A 5,064-nucleotide genomic window follows, 5' to 3' on the forward strand; every position below is an offset into this window, starting at 1 on the left:
TCAGGGAAGCATTTCTGAACCTAAAATGATCAGATCACACAGAATATCACCTGCATGCTGAGTTAGAGAGTTTAAGATCATAGTAATATTACATTTACCTGACAGTGATGATATGAATGCAAATACAACATCAGTGAATCCCAGCTCATTTCAACTGTCCCTTTCATCTTCCTCTCTCATACTCACATCAGATAATATCTTACCTTGCTACTTCAAACACTTCGTAACATGTTCCTGCTCTCTAAATCTGGGATTTGTGCGCAATATACAACACCGTTCAAAAGTTTGGAGGAAGGTTTTTTTTTCATATTCATCACAGTATCCTGGTAAACCCCCCCCAAAAAACACTGTTTTCAGTATTGATAATATTTAATGTTTCTTGAGCAGCAAATCAGCATTTTAGAATGACTTCTGATCGATCATATGACACTAAAGACTGGAGTAATGATGCTGAAAATTCAGCTTTGCATTAATTCAGGAACAAATTACATTTTAAAATATATTAAAACAGTATGTGTAACTGGAAATGTACAGAAATATATTCACATTTTTTTAATATCTCACATCTGCAGCTTGTGTTTCATAACCAAACATGTAGCCCCTAATTTGAATGTACAGTGAACTGAATGAGAACTTATTACATTTTGTCAATTGGGAGATGTGGAAAACAAATAATATGAACTACTTTTTAAGTTAAAAAAAAAAAAAAATTCTGTCCTTTATTCGCCCTCATGTCATATCCCTTTAACCATCACACACAGTATAAGTTGACAAATTTAGGTTACAGGTGCAATGCCAGAAAAAAGTAGACTGAGGGGAGGAGGCAGACCATCGAGGGCAGCAGGTGTGTGTGTGTGTGTGTGTATTTGGGTTTTGGTCACGGCTCAGCTGCCTGATCTTCATATCTGCCCTGGCCAGCCTCAGTCTCTGGAGTCTCCTTTTTCTCTTCTGTTTCTCCTCTGTTGCTTTCAGCACTTCATTCATAATCATCTATTCATTCCAGCACGAATACGAGAAACACGAGCCAAATGACAATACTGTCAGCTTCACGTTTGCAGGATGTGTGCTTGTACTAATCCTTAATTTCATTCTCCCCTGTGACAAATCAGGTACAAGAACAAATTCAAGGTCAAGGGAATCTTCCTAGAAACAGTCAGCTCCCCTCAGTCTGTTAGAAATGTCTTTAATATTTGATAGTTGAGTTAGAGATAATATCAGCAAATGGTGTTTTGTTTTTGTTTTTGACTGAACACTGAACAAATCAGTTTCATTTATTTCCAAATCACTCTCGGCCAACAAAGAAAAGTAGAAGCACTGGAGGCAGAATAGTACGGTGCCCGTAAGGTGACATGGTCGGTTCACTTAGTTTTGTCGTGGCCACGAGATAATAACATGTTGAGGGAACGACATATTTTTCTCGTGGCCACGAGTTTTAATGTTGAAGGAACAGACCGTTACACACGTGTTTTGTATTGCATTCGATGGGCTCTTCGTTTCGTAATAATTTACTGTATTTGTTAAGTTTCACAAATTTCTTTATCTGCTTTTTGCACAAGTCACATTGGAACATCGTTGAAGGTTTACGGGACTTCCATGGATCAGCACGATCTTTTGAATTTTTTAAGGGAACGCAACATTGAGGAGGAAACATAGCCAGAATCGAACAAGACAAGGTAAATAGTTGTCATTTTTGTTTTTATAGATATGTGCAGGGCTTGACAGCCACTGTCGCTTGTGTTTTTGTCAGTTACTTGCCACTCAGAATTTTCACGGGCCACAATTTTGTTTTTGTGAAATTATGTTTTATATGATATTATCAAGTTCTGTGTGCCAAAAATGCGTCATTTGTCATATCAAGTCCTTAAATTGTATTAGAAATTTCAATCGTAATAAGACAACGTAATAAGACTTTAGGGCTTTTATCAGTCAAATTAAATCAGTAGGCCTATCAATAAAATCCATATTTTCACTGCAGAGGAAACGGAAACAGCTGAAGTGCCATTTAGATGCATTTACAGAGACAATTTAAACTGAAATATAGCATGAATGCATGCATTGCATAATAACAACTGCACATTATAGGCTGTTTTAAATGTTTTCAATATGAAATTTTAAAAATATGCAATGATACTTTTAAAATTAAAATGAACTGCCAGTAGGTGGTGCCAAGTGACTGTTTTAATGAGTCATTCAACTGATTTGTTCAAATGGCTGATTCATTCATGAATGAATCAAGTGCCTGGCTGCGTCCGAAACCGCCTACTTCTCTACTATATAGTAGGCGAAAAGCAGTAGGCGAGCGAATAAGTATGTCCGAAACCTCAGTATTCATAAAAGAGTAGACGAGAATTACCTGGGTGAAGTACTAATTCTCGCAGGATTCGGACACGCGTCTACTTAAAGTGCGTCCGAAACCGCCTACTTCTCTACTATATAGTAGGGGAAAAGTAGTAGCCGAGCGAATAAGTTTGTCCGAAACCTCAGTATTCATAAAAGAGTAGTCACATAATGAAGAAGAAAAATAGGATGCGTGGATGAGGGTGTTTACAAATGTACGTATTACAAACCAAAAACACGGTTCCTTATTTTAAATTCGCATTTTTTTTAACTACTTTAGAGCAAATTGTTGAAAGTGTAAAGATGCTAAATGGTATAGTATAGTTGTGATGTTGCTGTAAAAACACGTTTTTTTATTTATAGCTAACAGGGGGGCTCCAGGAAGCACACGTACATCTCCAAAGTAGATTTACATACATTTTAAACCATATACATCTTAAATACGATTACTAAATGTCTATTTAATATCTGGTAGGAAAATCTTCGATATGAATTTCATAGAAGTAACTTATGTCTAATAGGTCCTAGATATGAAGTAGACATCTGAGTGTGTTTCTCACACTGAGCAGTGCAGGCATGAGGGAAGCTCACAGCTGTCTCCAGTTATGCAGATTTAAATGCCACCTACCAGCCAATCAGAAATTAGAGTGTTGTTGTTTCCGTGAATTGCTGCAAGCACGGTCGTTACTAGGCAACATGGATGCGCACTCACACCGAGTGTAATGAATGTAAAATACTTCTGCGTCGGACCTACGCCTTAGCCTTTACGCCGTAGGCTATGCGTCAGTTTTCACAGTTTTCATGAACCGCAGCCTTATGAGGATTGTCAAGCAAAATCTATTCAAGAATTTGAGTGAACTTCACAAGGAATGGACTGAGGCTGGGGTCAAGGCATCAAGAGCCACCACACACAGACGTGTCAAGGAATTTGGCTACAGTTGTCGTATTCCTCTTGTTAAGCCACTCCTGAACCACAGACAACGTCAGAGGCGTCTTACCTGGGCTAAGGAGAAGAAGAACTGGACTGTTGCCCAGTGGTCCAAAGTCCTCTTTTCAGATGAGAGCAAGTTTTGTATTTCATTTGGAAACCAAGGTCCTGGAGTCTGGAGGAAGGGTGGAGAAGCTCATAGTCCAAGTTGCTTGAAGTCCAGTGTTAAGTTTCCACAGTCTGTGATGATTTGGGGTGCAATGTCATCTGCTGGTGTTGGTCCATTGTGTTTTTTTGAAAACCAACGTCACTGCACCCGTTTACCAAGAAATTTTGGAGCACTTCATGCTTCCTTCTGCTGACCAGCTTTTTGAAGATGCTGATTTCATTTTCCAGCAGGATTTGGCACCTGCCCACACTGCCAAAAGCATCAAAAGTTGGTTAAATGACCATGGTGTTGGTGTGCTTGACTGGCCAGCAAACTCACCAGACCTTAACCCCATAGAGAATCTATGGGGTATTGTCAAGAGGAAAATGATAAACAAGAGACCAAAAAATGCAGATGAGCTGAAGGCCACTGTCAAAGAAACCTGGGCTTCCATACCACCTCAGCAGTGCCACAAACTGATCACCTCCATGCCACGCTGAATTGAGGCAGTAATTAAAGCAAAATGAGCCCCTACCAAGTATTGAGTACATGTACAGTATATGAACATACTTTCCAGAAGGCCAACATTTCACTAAAAATGTTTTTTTTATTGGTTTTATTTTATTGGTTTTTGTTAAATGTGAGCCAAAATCATCACAATTAAAAGAACCAAAGACTTAAACTACTTCAGTCTGTGTGCATTGAATTTATTTAATACATGAGTTTCACAATTTGAGTTGAATTACTGAAATAAATGAACTTTTCCACGACATTCTAATTTATTGAGATGCACCTGTATATATGTGTTATTGTGTAGTACAATTCACTGTTGTCAGCACTGTTTGCAATAGATGAATGTAAGTAATGTAAATAAATTTCCATAAAGTAACTAAATATAAGTAATCTATTTTATTTGTCCATTAGTACTGTTGAAAAATTGAGGAACATTTGTGTTAGATAAAAAGCTACTTAAAACATCATCAACTACCTCAATATGTAAATGTAGTTTTGGAGGTAACTTGACTCTTGTCTGGATGTTACAGGGACAGATGAGACACACGTCTGCTTATCCGGTAGAGAGCAACTAATGAAGCCCTCTTCACCAGAAAGCGGAATGCTGCCATCAAAGGCTTTGAGTGAGTACACTACAGAAATGAATAAAACATCTTTTAAATCTTTAGTTGTAATTTATTTTAATTATTGTAATTTCAAACAGAGTTATCACAGCACTTTTCTGATTCTTGATTCCTGTGCATTTGCTGCAGAGCTTTTGTGGTGGTGCAGAACCTGCAAGGAAAGGTGACGCGACATTTGTGAAAAAAAGGGAAAACCTGAAACAAAAATATAAATAAGATCATTCTGTTACTTCTAATACAGAAATCAAATGACATTGTGCTGTTAAAATGACTGCTTTTGTATTATGTTTGTGCGTCTTTGCAGGATCTGAAATGTCTGCAGACTGGTGTGAGCAGTGAGGATGGAGAAGTCCACAGCAGCATCCTGGAAATGGTCCAGTGCCATGGATGAGACGCTCCATCACTCCACCTCTTACTGTCTCATCTGGACCAGATGCTGCTGTGGTCTCTTCATCCTCAGTGACCCCAGAGCCAGCGAGAGCATCTAGAGAAACACCAAAAGACACTGAGGATGT

At 38.4% G+C, this 5,064-nt stretch overlaps 1 long non-coding RNA gene across 2 annotated transcripts in view; it reads left to right on the forward strand.

Annotated features, from left to right (window-relative positions):
- The first annotated feature begins 4,460 nt into the window (after window positions 1–4,460).
- Window positions 4,461–5,064, forward strand: part of LOC107748020 (uncharacterized) — a 1,740-nt gene continuing 1,136 nt past the window's right edge. The window contains exons 1-2 of one of the 2 annotated variants that reach the window (XR_001640869.1): window positions 4,461–4,549; window positions 4,679–5,062. This is a non-coding gene — a long non-coding RNA (uncharacterized LOC107748020). Of the gene's footprint in view, window positions 4,550–4,678; window position 5,064 lie in introns of those variants that run through there. The other variant, XR_001640868.1, reaches the window with a different exon arrangement.

Source organism: Sinocyclocheilus rhinocerous, unplaced genomic scaffold (assembly GCF_001515625.1).
Source record: "Sinocyclocheilus rhinocerous isolate Xijiao unplaced genomic scaffold, SAMN03320098_v1.1 scaffold5278, whole genome shotgun sequence".
NCBI lineage: Eukaryota > Metazoa > Chordata > Actinopteri > Cypriniformes > Cyprinidae > Sinocyclocheilus > Sinocyclocheilus rhinocerous.